This window comes from Macaca fascicularis, chromosome 10, assembly GCF_037993035.2.
Source record: "Macaca fascicularis isolate 582-1 chromosome 10, T2T-MFA8v1.1".
NCBI lineage: Eukaryota > Metazoa > Chordata > Mammalia > Primates > Cercopithecidae > Macaca > Macaca fascicularis.
In genome coordinates, this window is record NC_088384.1 from 32,077,871 (window position 1) to 32,097,409 (window position 19,539).

At 46.4% G+C, this 19,539-nt stretch overlaps 2 long non-coding RNA genes across 4 annotated transcripts in view; one reads left to right on the forward strand and one right to left on the reverse strand.

The window, feature by feature from the left end:
* Nucleotides 1-590: 590 nt before the first annotated feature.
* On the forward strand, nt 591-11,563 carry LOC123567218 (uncharacterized). 3 transcript variants are annotated; one of them, XR_012418981.1, is made up of 4 exons: nt 591-894; nt 7,309-7,432; nt 9,436-9,564; nt 10,115-11,563. It is a non-coding gene; the product is annotated as an uncharacterized lncRNA (long non-coding RNA). The 3 variants fall into 3 exon arrangements; XR_012418982.1 differs by lacking the exon at nt 10,115-11,563 and having other exon boundaries at nt 9,382-9,514; XR_010578447.2 differs by lacking the exon at nt 10,115-11,563 and having other exon boundaries at nt 9,379-9,510.
* LOC102131081 (uncharacterized) overlaps nt 7,271-19,539 on the reverse strand; it is an 85,519-nt gene continuing 73,250 nt past the window's right edge. Inside the window, exon 3 of the long non-coding RNA XR_012418983.1 lies at nt 7,271-7,440. This is a non-coding gene — a long non-coding RNA (uncharacterized lncRNA). The remainder of the gene's footprint in view (nt 7,441-19,539) is intronic.

Here is a 19,539-nt window from a genome sequence, read left to right on the forward strand (position 1 = left end):
CTTCTGCCGGGCAACCTCCAGCCCCGGGGGCGCCGCGCGCCCCAGCCCAGGCACTGCGCCCTGCGCCGGCGCTCCCACCGTACCCCCTAGCAGTTGCGCCTGCAGCCCTCTCCCTGCAGCGCCAGTGCCCGGCCTCCCAGGCGGCAGTGGCTGACCGCAGGGGCCCGCTCCTTGGTGGTCAGGGCCTAGGGAGGCCCTGGCCGAGCATTGGTCATACTTGCTTAGGTGGCAGCACCCAACCCAGTGCCAGGCATTCATTGAACGCTCAGTAAAATTTGCCTGTTGCAAGAAAGCGTACAATTGTCTTATCCGCGCCGGTGTCCCACTAGGGGGCGCTCCAAGGCGGCACTAAGCGCCCTGCTTAGGCGCACGCTCACTCCTTGCTGGAGAGAAGGTGCTTGCACGTAATGGTAAGGGAAGAGGACGCCACTGCGCAGGCGCATTCAGTGGCTGCCCACCCTCCCCGCCGCCCTCCTCCCTCGCCACCTCCCCTCCGCCACCTGGCCGGCCTTCGCTTTGCACACGCGCCTTTCGATGTAGCCTCCTAAAGAGGCAGAGGCGCTTTTCCCGCGTGACGCCCAGCGCAGCTTGATGATGACATTTCGGCACCAGGTGGCCGAATAGCGGCTTCCAGCTCCGAGGCGGGCAACACTGTGGGTCCCACAGGTGTGCGGCGGGGGACGCGCGTGAGAGGGTCCTGCGCCCCGGCGGCTTCCCCGAGCCCCTGCCGTGGCCGTCTCCGTTCCTCCGCGGGTCCTGGGACTCCGGCCGTCCTCGGCCACTCTGCCCCGACTGGGCGGGCTTGGGAGGCGAGGGCCGCAGTTGAGTCCTCATGACGGCCCCCTTTGGCCACGCCTTTGTGCCACTTTCCCGCGCGGCTCCTACACTGTTTCGGTAGGTGCTCCTTAAAGGTTAACATTCGCTGAAAGAATTGAGGGGAGGAGAGCTTCGTGTTGAAGTTGAGCCTTCGGCTCAACAGGTGCTGTGGGAGGATGAGCGGGTGTGGGTCCCAGCTCCACCCTTCACACTGGATGCTTGACTTCTCCAAGCCTTGGTTTCCTCATCTGTGATAGGAAGGTCCCGATTCCCAATTGACAGGACAATTGGGCTGCTGCTGCTGCTCAGGGGAGGTCTTGGCAGTGGCAGGATTTACTTGGAATGATTGGCGTTGCCTGAGGGCTGTCGCTCTCGGAGGAAACTCCAAAACGGGTTCTAAACGGGTTCCGAAGCAGCTCCTGAAGAAAGTGTGTGTTGAAGAGGCGAGATGAAGCGGACGCTTGGTGCATGACAGAGGGGTGTGATGCGGGAGCGTGGCCATGGCAGGGTCAGAGAATGGCTGTAGGAGACACCGACCTCTCTTGGAAACTCCCGGGTCGGAATTTCCTCTCGGAAATTTCCCGGAAATTCCTCTGGGCCTCAGTCTTTCAGTCGCTGCCTATGAAAGCTTCCTCTGAGCAGAGATGCTCTCACTTCAGAGCAGAGATGCTCTCACTTCAGAGCAGAGAAAGCTCTGCACTTAAACAGTCTCCAATGTTGTGCTGCTTTTATCATTCTGTAGTGCACAGTGTTTTCTTGACAGAGTGCGTCAGGAGTGAAGTGTTTTAGGTTTTCCTTAACTCTGAACTTGATAAGTAGCTTAAAACCTGAGAGGTGTTCTTATTGCCAAGTGGCAGAGATTCCTGTCTCCTCTCACCCCTCCCAAATGTCTATGCAGCCTCCTTACACCCAGCCTCTCTTCCTCCACATAGATTGCCAGGTGCCACCCCTGTGCCTTTACTTGTGCAGCGGGCAGAGCTGGGCCATGAAAGCTGTCACTAGCCCACCAGTGGGACTTGGGAGACTTCCTCTCTGCGCAGTCTAGGTCTCAGCATTTTTCACTTCTGACCTGGGTGGGCGGAGAGGTAGGAATCTGGAGAGCTGATCCTAGTTTTCTGATGGTTCATTCATTCAAAGGCTCCCTTGGTGGAGCTTGCACTTCCCCTGCATTCATTATGTAGAGGACAGATTTACATAGAGTACATCTGGCTTTACTTTTAAGAGGCTTTCTTTCTTCTCACCAAACAACATAACCCAATAGTATGGAGGGGATTTGCCCTCATCTCAGATCTGTGAGGCCGTCTTTGTATTTGAATCTTGGTTCTGCCATTTACTAGCTGGGTGGGGCTAAGTGACTTATTCCCTTTCTGCCTCTCCGTCGTCTGTACTGACCTGCACTTTGTTACATCTGTATTTGAAGATGGTTTTTCTATTCTTGTTTGACAAATTTAGCAGCTTAAACCAGTACCCATTTATTATCTCATAGTTATGTAGTCTGAAGTCCAGGCAGGCCTGGCTGCGCATCACAAGGCTGGAATCAAGGTGTTGGCAGCTTTGCTCTTACCTAGAAGCTCTAGGGAAGGAAGAAGCTGCTTCCAGGCTTATTTAGGTTGCTGGCAGAATCCAGTTGCTTGGAGTTGTAGAACTAAGGTCTCTGTTTCCTTGCTGGCTGGGGACGGCTCTGTAACTTAAGGTCCACTAACTTAGGACTCTAATTGTATCTGCAGAATGCCTTTACGGCAGTACCCAGATGAGTGTTTGAAGAACCAGGGGACAGGAATCTTGGGCGGCTGTCTTTAGAATTCTGCCTACCACTGAGGATGAAATGAGGAAATATATGGAGAGTCCTTAGAGCTCTCCTGCTTCTTAGAGCAGAGTATGTCCTGGCATACAGCAAGTGCTGTACAAGCATTACCAAGGATTCACCACCACAAACTTGGCTCTGAAGCTGCTCACTGTGGGCTACATGAGAATGGTGTTTCTATAAAACATGGGAACTGCTAGTCAGGCACAGTGACTCATGCCTGCAATCCTAGCACTTTGGGAGGCTGAGGCGGGAGGATTGCTTGAGCCTAGGAGTTTGAGACCAGCCTAGGGAACACAGCAACACCTCATCTCTACACACACACACACACACACACACACACAATTAGCTGGGCATGGTGGCATGCACTTGTAGTCCCAGCTACTAAGGAGGCTGAGGTGGGAGGATCACTTCAGCCCAGGTTGAGGCTGCAGTGAGCCATGATCATGCGGTTGCATTGCAGCTACTTGGGAGGCTGAGGCAGGAAGATCACGTGAGCCCAGGAGTTTGAGGTTGCAGTGAGCTGAGATCATGCCACTGCATTCTAGACTGGGTAACAGAGCAAGACTCTGTCTCTAAAAAAATAAAAAATAAAAAATACATGGGCAGTGTAGTGTGTGTGTTGAGTTACACAAATGTTTTCCTGGGCATTGTGAAACTATGTAATATTCTGTTAGGGATAAGTACAGTGGCTTATACCAGCACTCCCAGCACTTTGGGAGGCTGAGGTGGGAGGATTGCCTGAGGCCAGAATTCTAAACCAGACTGGGCAACATAGTGACACCCCATCTCTACAAAAACAGAAAATTTGCCGGGTGTGTTGGTTTACACTTGTAGTCCTTGCTGCTCAGGAGGCTGAGGTGGGAGGATCGCTTGAGCCCAGGAGTCTGAGGTTACAGTGAGCTATGATTGTGCCGCCGCACTCTAGCCTGGGTGACAGAGTGAGACCTTGTCTCTGAAAAATAAAATGATTCTGTTGTGTTGTAGATGTCGAGATTTCGTCTTTGTTTTTCACAGTGGCCACTTTTGCCTCTCCACTGGAGGCTGCTACAGCGTTTCCTCACCTGCAGCAGCCCAGCCCTCTACTGGTAAATATCAGCTGCCCGTGTGAGTGTCAGTGTGGCCATAGTTCTATAGCTGAGGGACTTGACTGTTGTTTCTACTGACTTGAAGCTCTCCAGCGGTGGTTTTTTAGGGGCATGTGATGGAAATAACAACAGACTCAGGGTTAGACTCCTTCAGCTTGACTTTGCCTCCTTATTACTGAAGGACCTTGGATTTACTCAACCTCAAGCTCTGGTTTTCTCATACAAGACTAGTTCATTCAAATGTTATTTTCCTTCCTTCCCAAGGGTATGAGGAGAAAGCGAGAAGGATGTAGCTCAGAATGTTCATGACCTGTAAATCCTTCTGCATACATGAAGCCATTCTAGTAATCATAACTATCATCAGTGAAAAATGGAGAGGCACTGCTGTGCTGGGGGCAGCTAGGTTTGCACTTTAAGTATTAAACATGATGCTGAGAACTGGGTGCAATGACTTGTGCCTGTAGTTCCAGCTACTCGGGGGACTGAGGTAAGGAGGGTCACTTGAGCCCAGGAGTTTGAGACTAGTCTGAGCAACATAGTGAGACCCTGTCTGTACAAAAAATAAAAAAAAGTTAGGCATGATGGCACATGCCTATAGTCCAAGCTACTTAGGCGGCTGAGACAGGAAGATCACTTGAGCCCTGGAGGTTGAGGTTGCAGTGAGCCATGATGGAGCCACTGCACTTCAGCCTGGACCACAGAGCAATATGCTGACTCAAAACAAAACAATTTTCTCTCTCACTCTTTCATTTTCCCTTAGTCATCCCTGCCCTGATGTGCCTCTTCCTCTCTCCTAACTGCACTGTGGAAAGCACAGCCATGGTTGCAGAGCTGTGTTTGGTCTGGACCCTGCTCATCTCCCAGGTCCCCACACCTGGCACAGTTCATGCTACAGGTAGACAGGCAATCACAGTATGCAGTGAATGCAATCTGGCTTTACTTTTTTTTTTTTTTTGAGACAGAGTCTCACTCTGTCACCCAGGTTGGAGTGCAGTGGCACAATCTCGGCTCACTGCAACACCCACCTCCCAGGTTCAACCGATCCTCCTGCCTCAGCCTCCCGAGTAGCTGGGATTACAGGCATGCACCGCTACACCCGGCTAATTTTTGTATTTTTTAAAGTAGAGACGGAGTTTCACTGTGTTGGCCAGGCTAGTCTTGAACTCCTGACTTCAAGTGATCCGCCTGACTCGACCTCCCAGAGTGCTGGGATTACAGGCGTGAGTCACTGTGCCCAGCCTTGGCTTTACTTTTAAAAGGCTTTCTCTTTTCACTAAACAACTTTACATCATCAAATAACCCATTTATCAATTAGAGGGTTTTTTTTTAGAGGTTTTTTCTTTTTTTTGAGATAGAGTCTTCCTCTGTCACCCAGGCTGGAGTGCAGTGGTGCCATCTCGGCTCACTGCAAACTCCGCCTCCCAGGTTAACGTCATTCTCCTGCCTCAGCTTCCTGAGTAGCTGGAACTACACGCGGCCGCCACCACGCCCAGCTAATTTTTAAAATTTTTTTTAAAATTTTTTTTGAGACGGAGTCTCGCTCTGTTGCCCAGGCTGGAGTGCAGTGGCTGGATCTCAGCTCACTGCAAGCTCCACCTCCCGGGTTCACGCCATTCTCCTGCCTCAGCCTCCCGAGTAGCTGGGACTACAGGCGCCCGCCACCTCGCCCGGCTAGTTTTTTGTATTTTTTAGTAGAGACGGGGTTTCACCATGTTAGCCAGGATGGTCTCGATCTCCTGACCTGGTGATCTGCCTGTCTCGGCCTCCCAAAGTGCTGGGATTACAGGCTTGAGCCACCACGCCCGGCCTAATTTTTTTGTATTTTTAGTAGAGACTGGGTTTCACCGTGTTAGCCAGGATGGTCTCGATTTCCTGACCTTGTGATCCACCCGCCTCGGCCTCCCAAAGGTTTTTTTTTGAGAAGGAGTCTCGCTCTGTTGCCAGGCTGGAATGCAGTGGCGCGATCTCGGCTCACTGCAACCTCCACCTCCCAGCTTCAAGCCATTCTCCTGCCTTGGCCTCCCAAGTAGCTGGGACTACAGGCATGAATCACCACGCCCAGCTTATTTTTGTATTTTTAGTAGAGATGGCGTTTCACCATGTTGGCCAGGATGGTCTTGATCTCCTGACCTTGTGATCCGCCTACCTCGGCCTCCCAAAGTGTTGGGATTACAGGTGTGAGCCACCATGCCGGGCCTACTTAGAGGTTTTAAATTTTATGCAGAAATCAATTTTTTCCTATTGCACCTTTAAATAAAAACTTCCTTGTTGGTGGCAAAGAGTTGTTGCCTGGGTATGAGGGGAGGGTCTGGACAGAGTCTGAAAAGATACAAGAGGGAACTTTCTAGGGGGCAGAAATACTCTATATTGACTGTGGTGCTGGTTACACAGGTGTAGACATTTGTTAAAACTCAAACTGTACACTTAGATCTATGCATTTTACATGTATTTAAAAAAAAATTTAAACAGCTCTCTGTTCCATCGCAGCCCATAGTAAATTGAACTTGGCTGATGAGGGCTCGATCCAGGGTCTGTACTGAGATACATCTAGAGCCCCAGTCACCCTGGGACAGGCCTTGGAGGAGCTGCTCTCCCTTCCCTTCCCCCATCCCTCTAATGAGAGTCACTCACAGGGATGGTGCTAAAAGAGGTGGGGCTGTCTGCTTAAAGTACTGATTTGCTTTCTTTCATCTCTGCACCCTGGAAAACATACATCCTGCACAGAAAATGCCATCTCACACTTTGTAGCACATTGTAGTCATGTCCAGTAGGTTCGCCCTAGGCAGAGCACACCCGCTGCTGTGATGAGATACAGGGCATTTTATTGTTTAATTTTTCCTCAGTAACCAACATGCTCAATTTCTCAGCCAAGGAAAGCTTAGATCAAACCTCCGCATAGGTGCTAATATACTTACAGTTTAAGATGCAAAGCTCATGTACAAACCTGCACACCATGCACAGGTATCCCAGAACTTAAAATAAAAGTCAAAGAAAAAAAATAGATTTTATAAAAAGACAATTTGTGTCAAAATTCAAATATGAATCAGCCATATGTCTATTGCCAATAATATTGTCTATGTGTGTATTTGCCTGTATAAATAATACTCTTGTGTTCAAAAAAAAAAAAAAAAAAAAAGGAAGCAACAAAGCTCTTCTGGTGAGTCACTGTCAAACCACCTAGGTGGTCCTAGGGCCGCTGAAGGAGCCTGACCTCTCCCTTGGTCTTGTCAGTACTGCCCTATGAGGCCAAGGCAAGTCTGTGGAGAGGGCGCTGGAAATGGAGGCTTGTAAGTAAAGGCTGCACCGTGCCATGGGCCTCTCCAGCTGCACTCGATATGGCCTGCCCTCCTTCCTAATGCAAAGCCAGTCACACTCAACCACACAGGTGTCAATGGTGAGCAAGCTACAAATCTTAAGCACAGCAGTTATTTAACCCTCCTTGCATTTTTTTTAGAAAAGCCCAGAAGATGCCAAAATTCAGTTAACATACAGATTTTTAAAAACTACATCTGTAAGAAACTTTTTGTCCCCACGATATTCAGGGTAATCACCAGTCATGAGCTTTTGGTATTTTTTCCCTTTCTTTATTCTGTCTTTCAGATTTTCTCTATCAAGAGGTCTCCAGCCTGGGGCAGTGGCACGTGCCTGTAGTCTCAGCTCCTCAGGAGTCCGAGGCAGGACGATCCCTTCAGTCAAAGAGTTCAAGGCCAGCCTGGGCAACATGGTGAGACCCTTTCTCAAAAAATAAAAAAAAGAAAGATAAGAAAAAAGACTTTCCAAATGATACTAATTACCTCATCCCAAAATCAACGTATAGGTCCATAAAAAGGTGAAATGGGAGCTGTTAGTGTTTGACAATTTAGGCAAAGTTAATATGAAGTTCCTCTTACCTCACAAAAATTACCTCTTCTATTTGATTATTTCTAAGTCATCTTGATGAAGCTGCATTTCTTTCACCATACCTTTAAAGGGTTTAGCTATAAATAAAAAAGTAAAATTAGGCTGGGCGTGGTGGCTCACACCTGTAATCCCAGCACTTTGGGAGGCTGAGATGGGTGGATCACCTGAGGCCAGGAGTTCAAGACCAGCCTGACCAATATGGTGAAACCCCGTCTCTACTAAAAATACAAAAATTAGCCGGATGTGGTGGCGTGTTCCCAGCCACTCAGGAGGCTGAGACAGGAGAACTGCTTGAACCCGGGAGGTGGAGGTTGCAGTGAGCCGAGATCATGCCACTGCACTCCACCCTGGGCAACAGAGTGAGATTCTGTCTTAAAAAAAAAAAAAAAGTAAAATCAACAATTTAGTCTAATCAGTCTTTTTTTTTTTTTTTTTTTTTTTTTTTTTTTTTGAGACGGAGTCTCACGCTGTTGCCCAGGCTGGAGTGCAGTGGCGGGATCTCGGCTCACTGCAAGCTCCGCCTCCCGGGTTCCCGCCATTCTCCTGCCTCAGCCTCCTGAGTAGCTGGGACTACAGGCGCCCGCCACCGCGCCCGGCTAATTTTTTGTATTTTTAGTAGAGACGGGGTTTCACCGTGGTCTCGATCTCCTGACCTTGTGATCCGCCCGCCTCGGCCTCCCAAAGTGCTGGGATTACAGGCTTGAGCCACCGCGCCCGGCCTTTTTTTTTTTTTTTTAGACGGAGTCTTGCTCTGTCTCCCAGGCTGGAGTGCAGTGGCCGGATCTCAGCTCACTGCAAGCTCCGCCTCCCGGGTCCACGCCATTCTCCTGCCTCAGCCTCCCGAGTAGCTGGGACTACAGGCGCCCGCCACCTCACCCGGCTAGTTTTTTTTTTTGTATTTTTTTAGTAGAGACGGGGTTTCACTGTGTTAGCCAGGATGGTCTCGATCTCCTGACCTCATGATCCACCCGTCTCGGCCTCCCAAAGTGCTGGGATTACAGGCTTGAGCCACCGCGCCCGGCCAAGTCTAATCAGTCTTATCAACTATACAAAAATTTGGGGTGTTGTACTAAGTGATACTTTTTTAAAAAGTTTACTTTTAAAAATAATATCTGTAGGCCGGGCGCGGTGGCTCAAGCCTGTAATCCCAGCACTTTGGGAGGCCGAGACGGGCGGATCACGAGGTCAGGAGATTGAGACCATCCTGGCTAACACGGTGAAACCCCGTCTCTACTAAAAAAATACAAAAAAAAAAATTAGCCGGGCGTGGTGGCGGGCACCTGTAGTCCCAGCTACTCGGGAGGCTGAGGCAGGAGAATGGCGTGAACCGGGGAGGCGGAGCTTGCAGTGAGCCCAGATCACGTCACTGCACTCCAGCCTGGGCGACAGAGCGAGACTCCGTCTCCAAAAAAAATCTGTAAAGTTTTGGGAAGTGATTGATATGGATGTTTATAATGAACAAATATGGTCATGCACCAGATAACATTGTCTCAGCCATTGATGGACAACATATACAATAGTGGTCTCATAAGATTATAATGCTGTATTTTTACTGTACCTTTTCTATGTTTAGATAAACATATACTTACCAGTGTGCTACAACTGCCTACAGTATTCAGCACAGTCACATGCTGTGCAGATTTGTGGTCTAGGAGCAAGAGTCTGTACCATAGAGCCTAGGTGTGCAGTAGGCTTTGCCATCTGGGTTTCTGAAGTACACTCTGTAATGTTTGGACAATGACAAAAATCACGTAACAATGCTTTTCCCAGCAGGTGTCCCCATCGTGAAGCAACATGTAACAGTATACACTTCAATATGTATTACAGCAAATACCATCACTACAGACATCTGGTCAAAGCCAAGGTTCACCTATTGAGAGCAACTGATGGGCACGCTCCAGTGTGCTGTTTAGCGCCAGCTGTAGCCCATGTGCAGGATACGTGTGCATGAGATGGGTGAGTCCTGAGCTCCACCTGTCCACGCAGCAGGAGCCACGGGGCAGCTAGGGGGACACAAGACATTCTCCAAGACAATGCTGGTCTTAAACGTACCAGAGGTTGGCCGGGTGCAGTGGCTCATGCTTGTAATCCCAGCACTTTGAGAGGCCAAGGCGAGTGGATCACTTGAGGCCAGGAGTTTTGAGACCAGCCTGGCCAACATGGTGAGACCCCATCTCTACCAAAAATACAAAAAATTAGCTGGGCGTGGTGGCACGCACCTGTAGTCCCAGCTACTTGAGAGGCTGAGGCAGGAGAATTGCTTGAACCTGAGAGGCGGAGGTTACAGTGAGCCGAAATCACACCATTGCACTCCAATCCAGCCTGGGCAACAAGAGCGAAACTCCATGTAAAAAAAAGTGCCAGAGGTCTCCCTGGACTCTCACAGCAGTCCTGGATAAGCCCTGTGGCATTTGTGACAATAATGTCCTCTGATCAGGCAGTTTACACTGCTCTTCCTGTCCACATTGACTCTTTTGAGAGTAATTCTGTTATTTACATTTTACAGATGAGAGAACTGAGCCAGGTTGCTGTGGACAGTGTACCAGGTTGAATACTGTCCCCAACAAAATTCATGTCCACTTGGAATCTGTGACTGACCTTATTTGGAAATAGGGTCTTTACAGGTGTAAGCAAGTTAAGGGCACAGGCTAGAATAGGGTGGCCCTAACTCCAAGACTGGTGTCCTTCTAAAAAGAGAGAACTTAGGCACAGAGACAGAGACAGGGGAATAAACAGCCATGTGGAGATGGAGGCAGAGACTGGAGTAATGCAGCCAACACTAAGGAGTGCCAAGCATCGCTAGCAGCCCCAGAAGCTGAGAGGCATGGAAGGATCCCCTGAGCCTGTGAGGGGGGTGGCCCAGCTGATGCCCTGACTTTGGACTTCTGACTTCCAGAGCTGTGAGAGAAAAATCTGTTGTTTAAGCCCCCCAGTTTGTGGCAGTTGGTTACAGCAGCCCTGGGAAGCTCCTAGAGATGGGTTAGGTCATCTCTTCCCAGAAAGACAGAGCGCGAGGCAGGGTCAGGACTCGAACCCAGCCATCCAATTCCAGAAGCAGCACTTTCTTGATCACCGTGCACCCTGCCACAGTCTGGCATCCATGTGGTCAGTTACTTCTCTTACACCTGTCCATATTTTCACCTTTAAGGCAAAATCCACCTGTTTTGGAAAATGTTTTGGAGTTGTGAATTGTTTCTCCTCCTTTTCTTCTAGAGTTACACAAATCCAAGTGCCTTTGTTGTGGTGTGGAGAAAAGTATCACAATTTTATGTTTATCTTACCTTCCCAACTCTCTCTGGGGGTACTTTGCAAATAATTGAGTCCAAACAGAAGTACCAAATGACCTATGAACTCTATGCTTAGTAAATATATTAAACCTGAATAACTTAAAAATTAATGTGCATTTTTTACAGAAAATTTGATTTTAACTTAGAATTGTGTCTTTTAAGTGTAATTTTCATAGGGACTTCTAATTTTTCTAATGAATGTTGGCTATACTTTTTTTTAATGGAATGAATTTCAAGTCATAATAATCAGAAAAGTTTTAGTTTTACTTTTACAGTATGGACTGAACTCAGATAATTAAACACTATTTTGAATCTTAACAAGAGGCATTTTTGTGTTAAGATGGTATCAGTCTATATACAGTGAATTGAAGAAGCTTCAGTCTTATCAGAGTTTTGCACATTTTAGCTCAATAAAGTCTGAATTAACTGTTCCAGATTTTCTTTATCTGTGTTTGGAAATATAATTTTGTAAAATCAATGTCTTACCTTTTTGATACAATAGATCATGTCACGTTTCAATAAAACAAGAAGCACTTTTATCTTTTGTTTTTCAGGGAAGGGATGAACATTTAATTGTTTACATTTTGTTATCACTGTTATGCAATGCTCATTTTATGTTGCTTTATAAGTAAGTTTACATATACCAGAATAAATATCTGCTCATGTAATCTACCTGTGACTGTTTTACTATCCCCTCCAGTCACTTCAGAGTATGCTGAAATTGACCGAGCATGGTGGCTCATGCCTGTAATCCCAGCACTTTGGGAGGCTGAGATGGGCGGATCACGAGGTCAGGAGTTCGAGACCAGCCTAACCAACACGATGAAACCCTGTCTTTACTGAAAATACAAAAATTAGCCAGGCATGGTGGCATGCGCCTGTAATCCCAGTTACTCAAGAGGCTGAGGCAGGACAATCGCTTGAACCCAGGAGGTGGAGGTTGCAGTGAGCCACGATCGTGCCATTGCACTCTAGCCTGGGCGATAGAGCGAGACTCCGTCTCAAAAAAAAAAAAAAAAAAAAGGTTATGCTGAAATTTACCACTATTGGGATGAATGATCACTATTCACCAAGCGTATCTGAACATGCAAATGTTTAAGAAATAAGCATAATAAGGAGATAGCTTGGGTTAATAGGATTCTCATAGTTTTTTTTTTCCCTATGAAACATAAGTAATGATTTTAGTGTATTTATTATGGAATATACTCATTTTAAAAGGACTTTAAGAGTTGTGCTTTGGGAGACAGAGGCGGGTGGATCACGAGGTCAGGAGTTCAAGACTAGCCTGGCCAAGATGGTGAAACCCCATCTCTACTAAAAATACAAAAATTAGCCGGGCGCAGTGGTGGGTACCTGTAATTCCAGCTGCTCTGGAGGCTGAGGCAGGAGAATCAGTTGAACCCGGGAGGCAGAGGTTGCAGTGAACTGAGATCACGCCACTGCAGTCTAGCCTAGCTGACAGAGCAAGCCTCCGTCTCAAAAAATAAAAAAAAAGTTGTGGATGTGAATAATGCATTCCTCTAATAAAAATTTAAATTGTATAATAGTTTAATAAAGTATTTACTTTTTTTTTTTTTTTTTTAAAGTCAGAGTCCCGCTCTTGTCACCTAGGCTGGATTTCAATGGCACACGATCTCCGCTTACTGCAACCTCTGCCTCCTGGGTTCAAGCAGTCTTCCCACCTCATACTCCCAACTTGCTGGGCCCACAGGCACGTGGGTTACCACGCTGGGATAATTTTTGTAATTTTTTTGTAGAGATAGGGTTTCACCATTGTTGCCCAGGCTCTGTGCTCAAGCAATTGGCCTGCGTCAGCCTCCCAAAGTGCTGGGATTACAGGCACGAGCCATTGCGCCTAGCCTCAGTTATCCTTTCTATTACATCCTATGATGTTTTCATAGCCTACAAGACATCAATTTCTTCTTAATAACTGTCAATCTGGCCAGGCACAGTGGCTCATGCCTGTAATCCCAGCACTTTGGGAGGCCAGGGCAGGCAGATCACCTGAGGTCAGGGGTTCAAGACCAACCTGGCCAATGTGGCAAAACCCCCTCTCTACTAAAAATTAGCCAGGTGTGGTGGTGTGTGCTTGTAATCCCAGCTACTCGGGAGACTGAGGCAGGAGAATCACTTAAACCCAGAAGTCAGAGGTTGCAGTGAGCCAAGATTGTGCCACTGCACTCCAGCCTGGGCAACAGAGTGAGACTCTGTCTCAAAATAATAATAATAATAATAATAATAATAATAATAATCATCTGGTTAAAGAGGTAACAATGATCTATTAATGCTTTGGGAAAACAAGTTGGGTTGTCTTTGAAGGCCAGGGTTCTTAGTTCATTCAAAAATACGTATTTAATTTACAGCATGTGCCAAGCATTTTTAGCTTCCCAGTATACAGCTGTGAACCAAACAGATAAGGCCCTAACCATTTTCAGCATTCTGTCTAGTTTGGGGTGGGATGGGGGCTTAATTAAGATAGAGATATAGAAAAATGTGCATCTAAATAACGTAAGTATGGAGTTGAGAGGAAGCAACTAACAATATGTTAGAGATCTTAGAAGTAATATTTTGCAGTCTTGTAACCTATATTTGACTTTTAAGTTTGGGTAATATTAATAGTTGCAGATAGTGTAAAAAAGTCTTAATTTTTCACTTTCCTTGCTGGTAAAGGTAAGTTTATTTAGACTGTCCATTTATTTATTTATTTATTTATTTATTTATTTATTTTTGAGACAGAGTCTCACTCTGTTGCCCAGGCTGGAGTGCAGTGGTGCAATCTCAGCTCACTGCAAGCTCTGCCTCCTGGGTTCACGCCATTCTCCTGCCTTAGTGTCCTGAGTAGCTGGGTCCACAGGCGCCCGCCACCATGACTGGCTGATTTTTATTTTTATTTTTATTTTTAGTAGAGATGGGGTTTCACTGTATTAGCCAGGATGGTCTCAATCTCCTGACCTCATGATCTGCCCGCTTCAGCCTCCCAAAGTGCTGGGATTACAGGCGTGAGCCACCGCGCCGGCCTAGACTGTGCATTTAAAGTAGTGTTTAACATGGCTGGGTGTGGTGGCTTCCACCTGTAATCCCAGGACTTTGGGAGGCTGAGGCGGGCAGATCACTTGAGGTCAGGAGTTCGAGACCAGACTGGCCAACATGGTGAAACTCAGTCTCTGCCAGAAATACAAAAGTTAGCTGGGTGTGGTGGCAGGCGCCTGTAGTCCCAGCTACTCAGGAGGCTGAGGTAGGAGAGTCACTTGAACTCAGGAGGCAGAGGCTGCAGTGAGCTGAGATCATGCCACTGCACTCCAGCCTGGGTAACAGAGTGAGACTCTGTCTCAAATAAATAATAAATACATACAGAAATAAAAATAAAAGTAGTGTTTAACATAACAATCCTGTGAAAGTGATTCTATTACATATTCACAAGCAAATTAGCTGCACACTCTTTCCTGTATTTTACAATTTAGCACAATTTTAGGCCTCAATCTTCTTTTCACATCACTGGTGTTTTAAATTTGGCAATGAATAGGAAGTTACTTTTGACTTAGGAAGTGATTATATTATTACTTTAAAAACGTGTTAATATTTTAGGACAGTTTGGATCCTCTATCTTTTTTTGAGTTAATATTTCAATATTCATTACTTATTCCAACAGCTTCTAAGTGGAAATAGTATTTAGGCAATTAAATTGGCATATATTTTCAGGAATTTTCTTTCATTTTTAAGTTTTGTCATCATTGAGGTTAATTTTTTTTACCTGGTGTTCACTTATGATAGATATAAACAGTCTGTGAAGTGAAATAGTCTTAAGTATAACGTGTGATGCACCTACAAATAAATGAAAATGGTGTGCACCATGTCGCTTTACTATGGGAACTGTACTGGAAGATTTATGAAAGCATGTGAAATTGTACCTAAAATTGTGTTATTAGTGACTATAAGCAGCGGTGCTAAATTTTTTTATTGAACTTGATGAATGAATGCATTTAGTCTAGTCACAGTTACTTTGGTTTAAATGCATGTGTCTTTAGGGTTTGTATTAGTTTTCATACTGCTCTAGAGACCCCAGACTGGGTAATTTATAAAGTGATTTAATTGACTCACAGTTCCACGGGGCTGGGGAGGCCTCAGGAAACTTACAGTCATGGCAGAAGAAGAAGAGGCACATCTTACATGGTGGCAGACGAGAGAGAATGAATGAGCTAAGGCAGAAGAGACCCTTATGAAACCATCAGATCTTGTGAGAACTCACTCACTTTTATGAGAACAGTATGGGGGAAACACCCCCATAATCTAATCACCTCCCACCAGGTCCCACTCTAAACACATGGGGATTATATGGATTACAATTGGAGATGAGATCTGGGTGAGGACAGAGCCAGACCATATCAGGGTTTTATTTTTTATTTTATTTATTTATTTTTTTTTGAGACAAGAGTCTCACTCTGTTTCCCAGGCTGGAGTGCAGTGGCATGATTTCGGCTCATTGCAAGCTCCGCCTCCCAGGTTCACGCCATTCTCCTGCCTCAGTCTCCCGAGTAGCTGGGACTACAGGTGCCCGCCACCACATCCGGCTAATATTTTGTATTTTTAGTAGAGATGGGTTTCACCGTGTTAGCCAGGATGGTCTCGATCTCCTGACCTCATGATCCACCCGCCTCGGCCTACCAAAGTGCTGGGATTACAGGCTTGAGCCATTGCGCCCGGCCCATATCAGGGTTTTAAAAAATGTGTTTGTAATTTGTACTCTTGGCAGGGTATTCTTGGGCTGCAGCGGTTATTGTCAATGTGTGATTTGTGTTTTTATTTTATAGAATAATGTGATGTACTGATTTTTATAAGTGATAGATAATTCTAATAACTGTATATTTGACAACTTTATATGAAAATATTTTGCACTGGAACTTCTTTCATTAATTGTAACATGCTAACTGATAGTGGTTTAAAAATAACTCATTTAGGCCGGGCGTGGTGGCTCAAGCCTGTAATCCCAGCACTTTGGGAGGCCGAGGCGGGTGGATCACGAGGTCAGGAGATCGAGACCATCCTGGCTAACATGGTGAAACCCCGTCTCTACTAAAAATACAAAAAACTAGCCGGGCGTGGTGGCGGGCGCCTGTAGTCCCAGCTACTCGGAGGCTGAGGCAGGAGAATTGGCATGAACCTGGGAGGCGGAGCTTGCAGTGAGCCGAGATCGCGCCACTGCACTCCAGCCTGGGTGACACAGCGCAAGACTCCGTCTCAAAAAAACAAACAAACAAACAAAAAAACTCATTTAACAACAACAACAAAAGAAAAATGATTAAAAGTAAACATTTTTATGGGAAATTTCTTACCCAAAATTCTTTCAAGATTTTACCTTATTTAGTGACTAGTTCTATATTTTTGCATGAGGAATAAATATGTCTCTGGTAGGAAAAAAAACCCAAACTATTGCTATTAATAGTTATATGAACCTTTTAGAACCTAATCCAACACCAGACAACTAAGGCTAAAGAAATGCTAGATTGCAGCCCCAGTGACCAGACATGAATATAAGAAGGAAAACAGCCTGGGTGTGGTGGCTCATGCCTGTAATCCCAACATTTAATATATATATATATAAAAATATATAACAATATATATTTATATATCTTTTATATATATATATATATAAAATATATATATATATTTAAAGACGGAGTCTCACTTTCACCCAGACTGGAGTGCAGGGCACCATCGTGGTTCACTGCAACCTCTGCCTCCCAAGCAGTTGGGACTACAGGCACACACCACCATGCCTTTTTTTGTTGTTTTCTGTTTTTTGGTTTTTTTTTTTTGTATTTTTAGTAGAGATGGGGTTTCACCATGTTGGCCAGGCTGGTCTTGAACTCCTGACCTCAGGTGATCCACCCACCTCAGACTCCCAAAGTGCTGGGATTACAGGCATGAGCCACACGCATTTTTTGAGACCGAGGTGGGTGGATCACTTGAGTCCAGGAGTTTGAGACCAGCCTGACCAACAAGGTGAAACTCAGTCTCTGCCAAATATACAAAAATTAGCTGGGCGTGGTGGCAGGTGCTTTAGTCCCAGCTAGTCAGGAGGCTGAGGTGGGAGGATCACTTGAGCTCAGGAGGCTGAGGCTGCAGTGAACTGTGAGGAAATCACTGTACTCCAGTCTGGGCAATAGAGTAAGACCTTGTCTCAAAACAAAAAGACAATGATATTCAAAATAGCAATAGCAAACCATCCATGAATTCCAGTATTTAACTGACTTTCAAGGTGGCTGCTCCTGAACCGAAGGAAGAACTACCAAGCAAGCTTCCCCCAGAGTGAGGCACTCACATTCCTTCCTGGAAGTAGAAGTGTGGAGTGGCCACCCTGCCTCGCCTTGCCTGACAGGAGTGACCACTGGTCACTCATCTCTGAATGGCGTGCCTGGCATGGTATCAAAGCCTTCTCACGGCCATTGAGCCTAAGGTAGAAACGATACCGGTTTAAAACACTTCTGAATGTATGGAAGAATCTAGTTCTTTTTTTTTTTTTTTTTGAGGTGGAGTCTCGTTCTTTTGCCCAGGCTGGAGTGCAGTGGCCGGATCTCAGCTCACTGCAAGCTCCGCCTCCCGGGTTCACGCCATTTTCCTGCCTCAGCCTCCCGAGTAGCTGGGACCACAGGCGCCCGCCACCTCGCCCGGCTAGTTTTTTGTATTTTTTTTTTTTAGTAGAGACGGGGTTTCACCGTGTTAGCCAGGATGGTCTCGATTTCCTGACCTTGTGATCCGCCTGTCTCGGTCTCCCAAAGTGCTGGGATTACAGGTTTGAGCCACCGCACCCGGCCGAATCTAGTTCTTTTAAAAAAGATGCAAGAGGCCGGGCATGGTGGCTTATGCCTATAATCCCAGTACTTTGGGAGGCTGAGGCAGGCAGATCACCTGAGGTCAGGAGTTTTAGACCAGCCTGGCCAATATGGTGAAACCCCGTCTCTACTAAAAATACCAAAAATTAGCTGGGCATAGTGGCGGGCACCTGTAATCCCAGCTACTCAGGAGGCTGAGGCAGGAGAATCCCTTGAACCTGGGAGGTGGAGGGTGCAGTGAGCTAACATTGTGCCATTGCACTCCAGCCTGGGCAACAAGAGCGAAACACTGTCTCAAAACAAAAACAAAAACAAAGAAAACAAAAAAACTAGAAAGTTTGAGAAGCAGAAATATTTTGGATTTTGGATAACAATGGCTTTACTTTTTTTTTTTTTGGTGGGGGGACAGTTTCGCGCTTGTTTGCCAGGCTGGAGTGCAATGGTGAGATCTTGACTCACCACCACCTCTGCCTCCCCAGTTCAAGCAATTCTCCTGCCTCAGCCTCCCGAGTAGCTGGGATTACAGGCATGTGCCACCACACCCGGCTAATTTTGTATTTTTAGTAGAGATGGGGTTTCTTCATGTTGGTCAGTCTGGTCTTGAACTACCGACCTCGGGTGATCTGCCCGCCTCAGCCTCCTAAAGTGCTAGGATTATAGGCGTGAGCCACCATGCCCAGCCCCTGGTTTACTCATTTTAAGTGCTATTTATTTGAGCCTCAACAATTAAATTTGTCCGATTGGGTGCCACACTGTCCACCTCCAATGGCATGTTACATTATCAAACTGGACTGACGCATTTCTGAGTTAGTGATTTATTTTTTGAGACAGGGTCTCATTCCGTTGCCCTGGTTGGAGTGCAGTGGTGCGATCACGGCTCACTGCGGCTTTGATTGCCCTGGGCTCAGGTGATCCTCCCACCTCAGCCTCCTGAGTAGCGGAGGCCACAGGCGCACACCACCATGACTGGCTAATATTTTTATTTTTAGTAGAGACAGGGTTTCACTATGTTGCCCAGGTTGGTCTCAAACTCCTGGGTTCAAGCTATCCTTCCAGCTCAGCCTCCCAAAGTGCTGCAATTACAGGTGTGAGCCACCATGCCCGGCCTAAGTTACTCTTTTCTTTTTCAAGTTAAAAACCCCTCTGTGCTTGATATTTTTTCAGTAATATAAAAATGCCAGCATAAAGGAAATGAAATACAAAGAACTTGACCCAGGCACCAAGTTGAGAAAGAGGCTCAGTGTGCTTCTGTGTCTTTTATCTTTAGCCTACCATCCTCAAAATAAATAAATTAATAAATAGGAAGGAAGCATGTTTTTATATAAGATTGTTTAATATGTTACTGATTTCATATAGCCCTTGGTAAGTTGGGAAGCTAACATTCCCATCAGGTCCCTAGAGATGAGACACCAAAAACAACAAATGAGAAGAGCTTTCCAAATAATCATCAAACCTTTACGGAAACACTGGCAAATGTTTAACATTTTGAAGAAGGCATCTAGCTCTGTGTAGTCCACATTTCCTTCCACAAGTCAAAAGACTTGTCAAAAGTGCTTCTCCTTTGGCTGGGCGTGGTGGCTCAAGCCTGTAATCCCAGCACTTTGGGAGGCCGAGACGGGCGGATCACAAGGTCAGGAGATCGAGACCATCCTGGCTAATACAGTGAAACCCCGTCTCTACTAAAAAAATACAAAAAAAAACTAGCCGGGCGAGGTGGCGGGCGCCTGTAGTCCCAGCTACTCGAGAGGCTGAGGCAGGAGAATGGCGTAAACCTGGGAGGCGGAGCTTGCAGTGAGCTGAGATCCGGTCACTGC